The sequence below is a fragment of the Excalfactoria chinensis genome, chromosome 2, assembly GCF_039878825.1.
Source record: "Excalfactoria chinensis isolate bCotChi1 chromosome 2, bCotChi1.hap2, whole genome shotgun sequence".
Classification (NCBI taxonomy): Eukaryota; Metazoa; Chordata; class Aves; order Galliformes; family Phasianidae; genus Excalfactoria; species Excalfactoria chinensis.
Window position 1 is genome coordinate 61141404 of NC_092826.1, and position 15814 is coordinate 61157217.

Here is a 15814-nt window from a genome sequence, read left to right on the forward strand (position 1 = left end):
CCTTTCTAGAGCTCTGTAAGCATGTGCATAAATTGATGGTACAATCATGTTATCCAAACAAAATGCCACACAAGTGTAATGAACTCTGCCAGGACAGTTGGCAAAACACTTGCAAATCCAGAGCTTAAAATGTAACAGCACAGCTGCAATTTATAAAAACAATTTGTTTGCCATCATTATCTACAGTTACTTACTGACACTCACTTGATAAAGATATGAGATATTAATGTAAACATAACTTGATTTAGAAACTTTAGCAAATCATTGACCCTAAACAATATATGCCTATTTGTACTGGTGATGCTGTCAGTATTTAATTTCCTCTAGATCATAAATTCAATGGAGAGTTGACAGTGCTGCCCAAAGTAAGCAGGGGAAATTTTCCTGTTTTAACATCTCATCCTATTGATCAGTTTCTTTTACTAGTAAAGCTCTCTGTAGGCCATTTCAACAGTAAGACAATTCCTGAAAGCGTCAAGAGGCATATGATTGATTCAATGTCTCTCTCTAGTAAAACGAGAAAATAAATGGGGAAAGGAAGGAAAAAAGGTTTTCCTTTCTGTCATCACACTTCTTAGATTGAGTTTTCCAGCACTGTTTTTTTCCTCATGAAACAATTCCTCTAGCGGATTTACCTGTTTATGAAAAGATATTAGCCTACTAACATCTCATTTATTACTGTGAATTCAATGCAACACATTTTTTTCTTTACTATATTCAGGATAATACCCAATCAGTTCCACTCGCATATTTTAACAGTCCCTTAGGTACTGTGTAACATTCTGTAAGACCAGATAGTGTTCTCAGATTACCAAATGTCTACCACTAATACAAGGAACAGTCCAGACAGGCACTGCCCAAGCAAAAGTCTGCAGAAATGAACAGAAGTCTCTCAGTTGACTCACTGCCTATCAAAGCATGAGTACTAGTCATATATCAAATGTGCACCACAGGAATATTAGGGAATGGTCTGTACATATAGAACTTTTGTACTACACGTATACCTGTATGGAAGCATACAGCTTAACTTGGAAAGTGGGTTTAGGTTCTGTAAAGTTATTTATATATATCCCGTGAAGACTGAAGCCTTCAGACCAAATAGCTTTACAGTAACTTACGTTATACATTTAGACTAAGCGACGTGCATCAGCCCTCTCAAATTCAACTGGGAAATGTCTGTATCTGTCAACTGAAAAGAAATGCCAAACAAATAATCCAGCCTTCACAAGTACTATCATATTCTTACAGGGCTACATTTATGAACCTCCAAATAATTTATATTTGGTATCATGTGCTGTTTTATGTAAGTTTTAAAACTACATAACTGTTTACTTCAATATTCAGTAGTATATAAAAAGATACCACAGATACAAAAAAGGCTCTAATATTATGCTTACTATCTCTAATATTCAAAGCTTGCAGTTAAAGTAAAGCTGTGCCTTGATGGCAACAAGCAGCTGTTCTCAGTGGGCAAGGTAGCACCATGTGGTCTTATTAGCTATGCTGTATTGCTCTCTGTTAAGTACACCTGTAAAAGGAAGATATTGGGAGGCACTCACTGAGTCCACTTTGTAGTTTGCTACAAAAGCCTACAGACCTGGGGTGAAAAATGTTTATTATAAACCTCAGTGGCAAGCCAGCAGCGTTAATCAAGTGCAGTTCTTGCTGCATCATCCTAGTATGATTAGAAGGAACAAAACTTTTAGACAGGATCAAGATTTTCACTGTAGGAGCAGAACTATTGTAATGATCCAATCTGAGGTGATTGTTCTGAAAGAACCCCGATCCACTTCTAGATCTACCTTTATGCTGTAACCTGTAAGTGGAATCAGACTGATCAAAACATCTTTTTCATGTGAGTGTGCACCACAACTATGTTTGAAATACAAAGGAAACTGCTGTTGAAAATTCAAAGCAATCCCAGGATGACTGTTCTAAACCTAACGACAATGGTACTGGCTAACTCAGACGGACACTGCAGAGTCCACCCTTTCCAGTTCTATAAACTGACATACATCAACTAATTAGGAAATAGCACACTGATTAGAAAATGCTGATAAGTAGCCAAATACACAGCTAAAAAGAAAAAAGCCTTTAAAATATGCCTTTTTAAAATAATTTTTCTATCAGAATACACAAAGTATAAGTGCAACTGATCCACAAGTATCTGAGAATAAGAATGTAGAAAAATTTCTCCAAAAAGAATGCATTTAAGAGGTTTTTAAAGTGTTGATTTTTTGTTGTTGTCTCCCCCCCTCCCCTCCTCAAAAATTACTTCAACGTGAACTGCATCTTTTTTTTTTTTAAAAAAAAAAAGAGATGATTCAGGAGTTTATCTTAAAAAGGAAGAACTCAATTTCAGATTTCCAAAAGGCTCTTAAAATAAGGACAATTAAACCTCATCACTACTGTAGCTGCAGAATGTGGCAATGATTGCATTTAGAAATGCTTCTTACAAACAAGTGTATTTGTTTAGGCAATACAGATTTAGGGTCCCTATTTTCAAAGGAAGAAGAGAGCAAATGCACCATAGGCTCTGCTGAGACTCACCAGCTTGGAAACAATTGCAAAACTGCCTAGAAATGAAGAACAGGGTATGTCTGCCAGGGAAATATCTTTCTCTGAGGATTCTTTAGTAACAACAAAAGCAGCCCTATTGCACAGGACAGTCCAAAAAAAAAAAATAAAATTAAAAATTGATGCATAATCCCTATTCACCATTAGTTGCATTTATCCACCCATGATGACTGTAGATTTTATCTCCCTTCCCAGCAATTCATCACAGATGGCCAGTTATGAAAGAGCTCTGTTCACTGCCTCAAGCTCCACCATCCTCTGAATCATGAATGAAGACAACAAGAAGCTTTGAAATCCCAGAAGCTAGAAAAGATAACCTCTAGCATGACAGATCACAAGGGCAGAGATCTACTGTAACAGCAGCCGAAACATGTGCAAAGTGATAAAAATTAAGGTAGGACTGATTCAACCCTTTGGTTTGTATAAAGAGTCATATCCATTTTTTAAACTGGTAAGTTAAAAGACAACAAACCTAGTTGACTATAGCTCAAAAGCAAAAAAAAAAAAACAAAAAAAACCCACACCCCTCCATGCTGATGATAAACAGTAGATCAGGATTACTATGTTGTTATTTCATTCTCTATCTTATCATTTTGTACTCCACCTAGACTACATATAAAGTTATTAGTACTCTACAATGCTCCTTAAAAACAACTATTGTGTAGGCTGTATAAAATATACAAGCTGAAATGAGCAAATAATAAAACAAGACTTGAGTAAACCACTGCATTTTAACAGAATATGCGCACACCACACCTCTACTTGGTGGCACAGGCTTCCAATCATATACAGTTTCCAAGGTTAAGACTTCCATATACAGAACTACAAGATCTTCCATTATTCTGTGAAGAACAGTCATCTCATTGTAAAGCAAAAGTAATTTCAAGGATCTCAAATAATTGTTACTTTTAATGAGTGTTTTTACTACATAAGGCAGCATTTCTCACTCCCAGATGTCAGATGCATTTCATTTTTTAAAAAATCATGAAATTTAGAACAATTTCAATTCATCTATGTATTTTTCTTTTGGAAAAGTTTATTGCCAAAGCAACTGTTTGAATTTCCTACTTTTTTTTTCTTGTTTTTGTTTGTTTGCATTATGTACATTTTAGAATTGGCAAGTTGTATCAGTAATGCTCTCATCTACAAAAAGAATCTTTAAAAATTTTCAATCCAGTAGCTCAACAGCTACAGAGTCTGCTACTCAGAACACAAACAAATCTCATCCAACTATTACTAAAAAACAGTCTAACCTACTACTGCCTTATGCACATCAGGTAAAACTTCAGCTTGATATTCTGGCAAGTTCTTTGCTTAATAAATACAAAAAGAAAAAGTGAAACAAGAACCAAATTCCATCCTACCCAAGGAACAGCATGTCTATCCTTTAATTCAATACTGTCTTTATTAATTGAACTTGAGGAATAAAAAAATTACTCTTTCCATAAAGACTGCTGACTCTCCATCCCAAGAATGACTCACCTTAATTTAGAGAATCATAGCCCTGTCAACCCATCAAATGATTAGCATTTATTTGCAGGCACCACTGAATGCAAATGAAATAGTATATTCAAACTTATGCAAAAAATAATCTGCAAGATATATTACCTTTGCTGTGATATTTAAGTGTTTAAAGCCACATGAGACATCTAATCCCCCATTACAGTCTCTGTCCTCACCACACAAAAGGCAAGTAGAATGTCTGTGACATAGGTTACAAGCACCAAAAAAAAGATGGTACTACAGGACAGATTCCCTGGGAGCACCACGTGAATACTTGTGTCACTTGCATTTTGAAAGCACACACTCCAGTAAACCTGTCATCATACTCTCCTACCTTCTTCCTGAGCAGGCCAGGACACTGAGCTGCAAAATGTCCCTGACAGAAAGTTGGGTTTTGGCCCATATGATTCTCTAAATAAACATACTGAAACACAAAAACTTTCTGGATGTTTTCAAGGAAAAAAAAAGAAAAAAGCACATCAACTCATTTTTGAAAGTTTCTTTTAAGACTCCTTTAGCACAAAAACAGCAGTGAAATACTGCTTGGTCTTCAGAATGGCCCAAAGGATGAACCCTTCTAACTGACTACAAAGGCTGATTTGTCTAAGGGTGATAAAGTGAAGCAAAACGCTGAAGGAGTCCCTGACAGACTCAGGGGCAAATCAAGGGTTTTAGGAGACCAGTCAGTATCTCTACTTCTATAACCTCTCAGCATGCTCTCTTTGCTTATCATGGACTTAAAGATTGCTGTACTGCTCCAGTTTGCCATAAAAAAGGCTTGTGTGAGGCAGCAATTAAGGGACTCATGGAAAATATTAGCAAAATATATTGAAGATATAGGTGCGAAAATGAAATTCTTCAGTTGCCACGATAATATGTCTTTTTATGTGCCCCTGCCTGGTCAAAATGCCATGAACTAATTGCTTTCTGAAACATTTGAGAACATCTAAATGAAATATTTATCTCCACCCTCACACTCAGTCTTCCAGTGATGGTTGTTTGTGTGCCTGTGATCATATAAAGCAAGATTACACCCCAGTAAGCATCTGCCTGAAGGCCAGGTATCCTGAGCAACTGTCAGCAGAAAAGAAAATGATGCCTCGGCCTACTTGTATGATGGAGTACAAAATATATCTTGAGGAAAGGTATAACCATTCAGGAAACAAGTTCCCTTTAGTAAACTGAGCTTGTTCTGTGAAAGGTTTTAACATCAGGACCAGAAGACCAACAGAACCTATTTCTGTGTAGCTCCCGCAGCTCTAGGTCACAATCCTGAGAGATGATGGATCTGTGGTCAGCCCAGACAAACACCCATGCTAATCTGCTTCAGAGAGGCTGCCTGCATTTATATGAACTCAGCACTGAACTGGACTTTGTAGGAATTTATTAGAGCCCTTCTACATATATTTCACAAATTCAAAAACTTACATATTAAGAAACAAAACCTTTTTTCATAAGTGCAAAAGTGCCACATGAATAGACGCTTTCTGCTGCTGTATGAAATAAATATATCCTTCAGTGCTTTGAAATAGTCAGTTTAACCTTTTAATTGCAAACTCTATGAAATCATAATAAAGGTCTACTTCTCACTTGGGAGATTTGAAAGCAAACTAACTTTAGATTTTAGATATGTCATAAATAATCCATTTATGTTTTGAACTACTTCTGGCTATTATTACACATATCTAATGATCTTTAATGGCCTTCATCTTGGTATTATACCAGTCTCTGTCATAAGTGAAACAGTTCATAACCTGCTTTCTCCTTAGACTGACATAGGTTTCTGGCTCCTCCTTCTCATCTACTATTTTCAAATCTCTTCGTCATGAACCAAAAGAAAAAGTTTGACAAAATTTAGCTTATCTGATGCATCCAAGCAATCCATTCAAGAGATATTGCCTTCTGTACACAATGCTTCTTCTATCATATCCAGCTGAACCTTGGTCATCCCTAGTGTTATGTCTCATTTTGAATATAGCTCCAGTTTTTGTACTGTTCACAGTTTTAGTTCTAATTGTGACTTTGAGTGTAACGCCTTTGTAACTTTTGCAAATTGCCATGTTAAGTGTGCTCATTAGCTGTTAAAGATGCAATAGACTTTAAGTAGACTCCCTTTGTAGTTATAAAAATGCTAAGTCTTTATTTTAGCTACTCCATCTCCATGTAATTTATTTGAATTTTAAAAGCACTTTTATGTTTTCAAAACATTTAACCCAAATAAAGGAAGATTCCCGTTCATGTTTTATGGTAAAAAGACTTATTTGAAACAGTGAATCCCAGTAAAAGTGGTACTGTACACAGCTGTACACAGTGAATCCTTATATAAGTGGCACAAAATGCAACTGTACAAGTTTTTGCTGGATAACACCTTAAAAATATGACATTCATTGACCTCCATGTCACATAACAGAAGAAATTAAAAAATTTTCTGGGCACTCTAAGTCTGCTACTGCCACAAGCTTTTATTCTCCAGTTCTGATGCTCATTTCAAAAGATTGTTCAATTGTCTCACTTCCTGATGGGGTTCTATCTACATATTTCTTTAAATATCCCTTCTAGAAGACATACTGAAGGATAACCTGCCTGTTAAGTAACAAACGATCTAACAAAGACAGAGTCCAGTACATGGTGACAGCAACCACATTTCCAAGAAACATTCCACATGAATTCCTGCAAGAGTAGGAGTTTAAGCAACAAAGAACACCTTAAACACTCAAACATCAAGCTGTATCACAGAAGCCTTCATGTAAAACAGTCCCTGAATGGCATAAAACTATTAGTGAGTTGCCAACAGCAGAACTGAGCTGTTCCTTGTAAGACATACCAGTCATTACTTGTCCCACCTGGTAAGAGACCACACAGAAAAAGGAAGACAAAGATCAGCTCCACTCATCTTCTCCAGAAGGCATCAATTCAAGATTTCCCCCTGCAATTGGTTTGATCCTGGAAGACATTGGGTGCAGCACACATACACACAAAGAGTAAGGCTGCTACTTCTCAGTCCAGAGTGACAGGAGAAGCAGTACCACTGAGACTGGACATCAGGCACAGCAGGATGTCAAAACCACTTGCACATTCATTCCTTTGTGATCTGGATAGCAAAGCAAATGAGCTGTAGCATGGCTGCTGGCAATCAGTGCTTCTGCATCTCAAGAGATAGTATTCAAAGTCCTATTCTGAACACATGTCCTACTAGGACCCCTGGGAGCTGAATGGATGATACCAGTTTCCAAGGATTTTATACTTTGGCTTTGCTCCAAATTAGAGCAGAACTGAAACACTGCAGATATTCTTGAAAAGGAAATTCCATGGCTCTTTTGTTTATTTTTTGCTTACATTTATTTCTAGAAAAATCAGAATAGGTAAAAATGAAAAGAATCATTTTAAAACTAAATATATATATATTTTTCAAGGCATTAAAACATGGTCTGTCTGACAGTCTTTTTTCTTTTTTGTTTTGAAGCAGAAGTCTACTGTAGTTGACTTGGTTTCATGAAGTATTTTGATTTCAACAGAGCTGCATTTTCCAGGAGAGCATTCACACTCCCAAAAGTTGTAGATTTCTTCCATCTGTCTCTCACTTAGCCAAAATACATGTTTCAAGTTTTATTCTTTTTTTTTTTTTTTATCCTCAACTCATAAAACAGCCTTCACAACTCCCCAGCTGATGCCCATTTTTTCATTATCCACTGCTAATCTATTTAACTCTTGCCCTATGAAAGTATGTGGGTACAGGGTCTGCCAAAGGCAGCTCCAATGTCACTTCTCACTGCAGACCAACAAATAAAACACTACATGGAGCACATTTGCAGTTCTACTGAACCTTCATAGCCAAACATCAAGAGTCCAGGTCATATCCACCAGTCTCAGATAACTGCTGCTCTGACGACACTGCAACCAGCATAAAATAAGAGAAATCTCAGTGAGTTAAGTGCTGCACATACTGTCCAATGATTCCAACTGCTTTCCAGCAGCATACCTTCTTCCTCTCTGCTATTTATCTACCTGATCAAAGTCTGCCTTCACAAACCTGTATGCCAAGTGTGATGTGCCTTCAGATTCATTTTAGTGGTTATCTGAAAATCAATTGCTCAGGTCTCCCCCATCACTGTGAGATGGAAGGTTTCTTCCCAGAGGGAAAGATACACCAACTACAGAAGGACTCAGACTTTTACTAAGAGTACATGATACATCAACAAGGCATTCCCTACCACAAACAGGAGCATGGATCTCTTGAGTATCTCAACCTGCTGATGAGCAACAGGAAATGACTTCCCCAACCATCACAAGCTTATAAAGAAGTCACAGAAAACAACCAAAGATAAAGACCCCTTTGATACACAGGAAATGCATGAATAATACATAATCAATCATAGAAATTACTGTTGGGAGAAAGTTCTGGGGATCATCCAGACTAGCCTGTAAGGTTGACTGCAAACAGTAATATCAGCTGTGACTTTACTTAGATAACGCCAGAAAACCTGCAGGGACCTGAGAACTGATTCTAAAATATTTATTTCCATGCATGGAAAAAATTAAGATCTGGTAAGTTACAAAGCCATCAGACAATTCAGAATAAAATAAAAAAACCCAACAGAATGCATGATAACACACATTCTAAACACATTACACTCACTTTTGAAATAGTACTGCCAAAATTAAAATCAGACTACATGATCGTTAGCACACTTGAAACCCAGTCATACTGAAAAGCAACATGCCCTCTGTATAGTTGGAATAACACAAATGTATAGTTGTAATTATAGAGTAAATGGATAGCCAGAGGATATCTAAGAAAAGACTCACCAGCGCTGATGCTTCTAGTTGAGAAGGATACTTGCCAATATTGAGGCTTGCCACAAAAACTCCACAATAAATCAGTCTCCAGAAAGAGATAATACCTTAGTGGTGGTCAGCCCTTTAATGGGATCTAGGAGAGGTAAAGTCAAGCTCCACCCCTTCCAGGAGCACAGCTGAATTACCTTCACCTGTGCTCCCACAGCTGACTCATTGCTTGCCTCAGATGGTTAATCAGAGGTTCAGGCTGTGATCAACAGTTTCCCTTACACCCCGAAAATGGCTAAAGGCAGGAGACGTCAAGAAGGGAGGTGGAAAACATCCAAGAAAACAGCAAAAGCAACAAGGAGATTGGGTGACTTAGGTATTACAAGGAGATATACACCTCTTCTTATTTGGGTCAACAGTTTAAAACTGTATGAGCACAAACACATTCCTCACTGTGGAACAGATTTGTGACAAAACAATCCCAAAATAGGATGAGCAGACCTTCACTTCTTTTCACCTACCTTCAGAAAAAAATCCACCTCATGGAATTATTTGGTCATGTGCATGCACCCACTGTACTAGAAATTTCAGTCTGGAGTTAGATCTTCCCTAAATCTGCCTGGAAAATACCTCTGGAGATAGAACTCTCTACCTCCATATATCAAACCACAGAAATCAATCCAGACTAGAGAAGAAAAGGCACCAACAGCAAGACTTCTAGTTGAAGGCTCCTAGTTTATCTAGTTGATATGTCTTCTCTTTGCAGCAAGATCCTGCATGGACAATTGATCAGTTTTCCATTCAGATGTTTAATGGATGTAAAGTTTGAGATATTTTTTGTCCATAGCTTTATTTTTAGAGAGTAAGAAGCAAATAAAATCATAAGCTGTTTGGTGGTAAGAGATACTTCCAAAAAACTCTGTAGGTAGCTGGTGGAGATATATCTGGTGATGAATTGTAGATTCAGAGTATCATGATCCAGACTTCATGAAAAGGTGCAAAATCAAGTCTTGAAGACAGAAAAAACAAAACAAAAACAAAAACAAACAACAACAAAAAAACAACACCAAGCTTATTATTGTAAACGTTTGAAACATGTTACTGATATCTCCCATATATATATATACACACCAAGATCTAAGTGTTGCGTCTTGCAAAAAAGAAGACATGAGCCAAAATTCCACGCATGTCCCATATATATATATATATATATATGGAAGCCAAAATTCCACGCATGTCTTAGGAGGCTGGAGGATCTTCAAGCACCCAGCATCTAATAAAACACTGCAATGGCACCATAGTTCACAGGATCTGCTCTATTCTGAGGCCTTCAAACTACTTCATGCTGCTTCTCCCATTTGTTACACACTGCTGACAAAAAACACTCAAATCTTGATGTTAGTCTTTCTCCTTGAATCCTAGATCATTAACCACACAAAAAGAATTGGTGACCACCTCTCAGCAGGCAGGGGTTTCCTCCTGGTTTGCTATTATGGGGCCTTTAGGATCACAGTTAACACAGAGAACCTCATGGGCAGAGAGTGACTTGCCCACAGGACTGAAAGGTCAGCTTCTTTCAGTTAGGGTTATGGGGCATCTGCAAGGAGTGTTTGAGTGATGGCTTGTAAGACCCAGAGCTGTCCTGATAGACACTCTGTTTTTAATCACTCTGTTTTTAATGAAAAGCATGTCCTTGAAATAGTGTAAGTAGACAAAAATTTATAGAAATGACAGAACAGAATCTAATAACATCATAAGCAATTGTCTTGAATGGGCTATAGCATCACAAAGGGTGTTTTGTTGTTTTTCAGAGCATTTTGAAAGGTATCCATTTTCTTCTGTTTAGAATAGAAAACTTAATCACAAGACTAGGACATGCTGATTGTATGGTATCTGCAAAACTACAGCCATGCTCTTTTGAATAATCTCCCAGTTTAGAAAAATAGCTTTCATATATATTAAATCATCCTTAGAAATGCAAATGTAACTGCTAACCAACATAAATAAAGAACTGTCCTGAAGACATTGAATTGTAATGACATTTCATTTACATCTGCAAGCGAAATGTTTTTCTCTTCTCCAAGCTTAACTGTTATTATGCCCGATTACATGTTCAGAGCTTTTGTGTTTTGTTTTTTTTTTAATTATTATTATTTTGTCCCTTCACTGGACCATTTTACAAACAAGTTTAAGCAAAACAGTTAACATTTCCCTCATGTGGACACTCACCTCATTTAATCGAGTGGAGTTCTAACATTTCTGTATATGACTAAGTACATGGCTTTGTTTAGCAATGAAAAGTTCCTTGATCTGCTTGAGCAAAGCCTAGAATACAACAGTGGTTTTGTTCTGTGATTTTAATGAAGACAAAAAATTAGACGGATTTAGGTCAAAGAAAAAAGAGCACACTGAAATGCTGTAAAGTTACAATTCAGCTCCAACAGTAAAAACTCATCCGAATTAATTATAAACTTCATGAATACCAACTCAAAGATAATACCAGTTAATACTGCATTTGCAACACTTTTTTTTCCCACAATTGCACTTCTGTACAATACTGCAGTGAAATTTCCTGTTTATCTTGCCTCATCAAAATTTTTCTTTCCTATCTGTCATAGTGAGAAGTGAAATTATCATTGCAGTGCCATGAAGATGCCCCACCTTTTGCCAGTTTAGCTGACATCAGACATCAGATGTTATATACTGAAAATATTTATCAATTTCCTGGCACTTTACTGCCAGGTTAATTTCTGAAGTATTCAATCAACAAATAAATCATTACCTGCTTACTGTTATATTGGTTCTCCTACAGAATTTATTTCATATTCAACATTGGTTAGTCAATAACAGGTTCATGTACTTCATTTGAGATCTAATTGCTGGGGGAGGAAGAAATATTGTACAAAAAAGAACCATTACGGGAATTGAAATGACAAATTAGACATGGGTCTCCAGACAGCCAAGTTGGCAGAGGACCCTGAAGAGGAGTAAACTGACTGCTTGGAGTATGGGACCAGGAGCCACAGGTAGACAGCTGGAGGTGAATGGGGAGCACAACAAGGTGAGAGGAGCCAGAAGCACAGTCTCTGCTCTCGGGGAGATAGCAGGAATGCAGAGTCATCTATGACATATGTATTGCCTTCACTGGGAACATCTAAGGGCTTTGCTATACATGCAGTGCTTTCTCTCTGCATCTCGTAAGATGGTGAATGCCACAAAACTACTTATTGCCTTCAACAGTACTCACACCAACCTCCTCATGCAGCTCTTATCTCTTATACACAGTATTCGGTATTTCTCAGCAGAGGACAAAAAGAGAAAGTGAAACCAAAAATCCACACAAGTGCAACTCTCTCTAGCTGCCAGTGGAGTCAATGCAGACCAACCCAGAAGTATTAATAGTTTGCCGCATGAATGATGTTAGTGAATTAGCTCATTTATCATTATACTGTACATGGCTCTGGTTCATCTAAAATATTGTTTTCCAGGATAAATCACTCACCCTAAAATATCACTTCACAGTACTCAAATAGATTGTAACTTTGCACTGCTGCAAAAGCAAATTCTAAAAGAAGCCTACCCTAAGTAAATGGGTCCACACCAAGGAACACAACAGAAGCAATATAGAATATATAAGTCCAAAAATCTTTTAAAATAAAGACACTCTAGGTCTTTACACTTTATTTCAAATATCATACTCAATAGAGCCTGATTTCTTGCTATGATATTCTGACATATACTGCAAAACTTCTTGGAAGTCACTGAATGAAACAGCACCTGATAGGACAAGACTAAAGCAGCAAGGAGACAGACACATTGTGAAATCTCAGATGAGGTACTTGACCAGAAGTTAAAAAAACTGAATGAGAGTAAGAATTCTAAAAGCCACATCTAACAGCTTTTCTTGAACTACTAGTAAAATTTATAGTATCAGCATCACTATCACTAAAATGTGCTACTGAACCAAATGCATACTGAAATAAAGCATGCCAGCATGAATTATTCATAGTCTGATGTCCTAATAGAGACTATAACTGTTATACTTCCTAAAAAATTGACATAATGTAAGAATACAAAGAACAAATGTTTCTCCTGTGAACAAAAGGTAGATTCAGTTTAAGACAGAATAATACCTAATCAGGTATACAAAGAGAAAGTCATTATTGAAATTAATTAATTAATTAAAAACAGTAACAGTAGTACAGGAAATGGAAAAGAATGTCTATGATGCAAAGTTGCAGAAGGCTTAGTTTGGGTAGGGAAGTAACAACGTAAATTCCCATACTTTCAAATTAGATTCTTCCCAAGATGTCAAAAAAGAGACTGATTAAAAAAAATAATAATAAAAAAAATCAAGGCAGTGAATAATCCCAAAATATTTTCAGCTAAAAAAATATTCTTCCCATCATCACCTTTGTTCTACTAGAAACAGTCAGCAGGACACATGGTTATCGATTCTACTAAGAGTTCAGGACCGGACGAGGTACTTACCTGCATCACAAACATGAGCTTTTTGATTACACGAGGTTGATTTTGTGAAAGATTAATGTTCTGATTTAAGCAAAAGATAAAGAAAGCGTGAATAACCATCTACATCTTCTGCAAGTCACTTCTGATTCTAAACACATTTAACCAGATTTACCCTCAGCCATGCTCAGCTTTAGGATCTACACTAGCTTTGGAAGAATTCAAGAGGTTTAGTCCTTATCCCTTCCAAATAATTTTCAAATCTTTAAAGTTGCATGCGGTCATTATCTCATGGTGCAAAAGCACTTACTATTACTGAAAAACTTTTCCCAAAATACCATGAAAGAACAACAGAAAGTATTTAGAAAGCATACAAGCCTAGGTGTGATTTTTATTCCTATATGCCTTACTTTTGTTACCAAGTAGAATTTTTTATGGTTTCCTCGCTCTAGTATGAAAATTTAGAGTGAAAGCATCAAACAAGACACATCATGAATTTGACTGATTATTGACGACTGAGTAATAATTTTTTCTAAAGACAATTTACAATTTTAAAAGATAATGCTTGTTCTTCCTTGGAGACAAAATATCTATGATGTAAATGCAGAACTAAGAACAGAAATGTTACTTTGCTTCATTAGATCCCAAATCAGCTTACTTTTCTGTTTAAAACCAAAACAGGATTTAGTGAAGAAGAGCTGGATCTACACAAGAACAAGTAGTTTCTGAGGCAGTCTTCATCATTCAAAATGTTAACATGCTCCTGATGTCACCTGAAAGTCTGCAATTACTGCAGACCCACAGCTCTGATTTAATCTCGAATCTGAATGAGGATGCCTTTTGCCTATATGGTGATCACACAGCAGAGATGGATGGTATTTTTTTTTCCTGTCACCTTTGAAGTGTAACAACACAGATATCCAAACATTTTGTACATTTACAGGGAAGTAGAGAACCATCTCACAAGCAGAGAGATTTCAGAAACTTTCTAGTGGAACCAGAGATGATTGCAAAGAGGTCACATCTTGTAATCTGTAGCTACAAGGATGTAGAACTATGAACCACCTGAAGTCAGGCTTCATTTGTCTTTTTGGTCCATCATTACATATTGATGTTTGACAAGAGGTCTCTGAGAGTTAAGGGACCATTTCCACAGAAATCTAATGGGTTGTTAATACTCTACTCCTGTGGGAAGGATCTGCCCCCCAATGATTTTCTTGCATCTGTTTTTGCAAAACTGATCTATAGAGTACATCTTCAGAACAGGTGAGACTCCAGTTCCGCCCCATGCCTTTGTGCCCAGCTCTTCATAAAAACTCACCGATGATCCTGATCTAGCCCATGATGCATGAGGGTATATTTTAACTCTTGAGCTCCTTTGAATAAGTGATCATACATACTGAAACTCTGCAGCACATATATGAACACAGATACAAGTCATCTGTTAACAACCTGCTCAAAATTCAAGCCTACTAACTACCTGTACAGCAAAAGAAAAGGAGGGAAAAAAAGACACCACCAGAATGACAGATCACTCCCTATTTTAAGAAAATTCCATGCTTTTGCATCATTCTCCTCACCTACATTTAGTCACATTGCTCACACATACTGTGCTTTTACTTCCAGAAGTGGTTTCATTGAGGCAGTTAGAGTAGCTAATCAATATTTAAAGGAAGAGATTGGCAACTTGAGGAGAAGCCATTCCAAACAATAAATCTCATCTTCCTCAACATGCTTTTGCTCACACAGTTAATAAGGTTTTATTATAAAACCTTATTCATCCTTGCCTTGCTCATATGTGTATGCATGAAGGCTAGATGGTTGAAAATCAATTTTTCTAACACTCTTTTTTTGAGTAAAATCAGCTGTATTTCTGTTGTGTTTTGTCTGTAGATCTATCTGTATTTCTACCAGAAAACCTAAAAACCAAAATGCTGCAATTTTCACTTCAGGTTAAGCTAAATGTTGGGGGTCAGCGTTTTATTTTCCTGGGTATGTTTTCATTTTCTGAACAAACCCCTTTTGTGTGAAACTGGAAACTTCTCACTCTTCTTATTCACACAGCCAACCAACCAAAGTGGCTTGCATCACTCTTGCATCAAAAACATTGTGCGCATCACTACATAGTTTTTTTATACATAAAAGTTTCTACTGTAAATTATCCTCAGCTCTCCCTCTAGTTATAGCAACCTCAGGCAGGGTAATTATGCAAGTAGGAAAAAGGGAAAAACTCTCAGACTGCTGCTGGGCAGTAAATCTAAGTAAATCAATGATTCCTTCTCTGACAGTATGCCCTCAGAACAAACCTTCTTGCAACATCTGTTTGAATGTGCCTGTTGCTTTTACAAGCTACGGTCCTCTGTTTCTGTCTTTTTACATTACTTGCTGCTAAGTCTGTATCAATCCATGACAACGTATTCATTGCCACCAGTGTGAACAGAATGAATCCAAAGAATGAACTACTTGAAAGATTTCACTCTAC

General features: G+C 36.9%; 1 protein-coding gene and 1 long non-coding RNA gene across 14 annotated transcripts in view; both read right to left on the minus strand.

Moving 5' to 3' along the window:
• Window positions 1–8974, minus strand: part of LOC140247747 (uncharacterized) — a 30252-nt gene extending 21278 nt beyond the window's left edge. The window contains exon 1 of the long non-coding RNA XR_011902764.1: window positions 8887–8974. This is a non-coding gene — a long non-coding RNA (uncharacterized lncRNA). The remainder of the gene's footprint in view (window positions 1–8886) is intronic.
• The window catches only part of LOC140248656 (poly(rC)-binding protein 3-like), a 471372-nt gene that overhangs the window by 430306 nt on the left and 25252 nt on the right, over window positions 1–15814 (minus strand). The gene's annotated exons all lie outside the window — the stretch shown is intronic.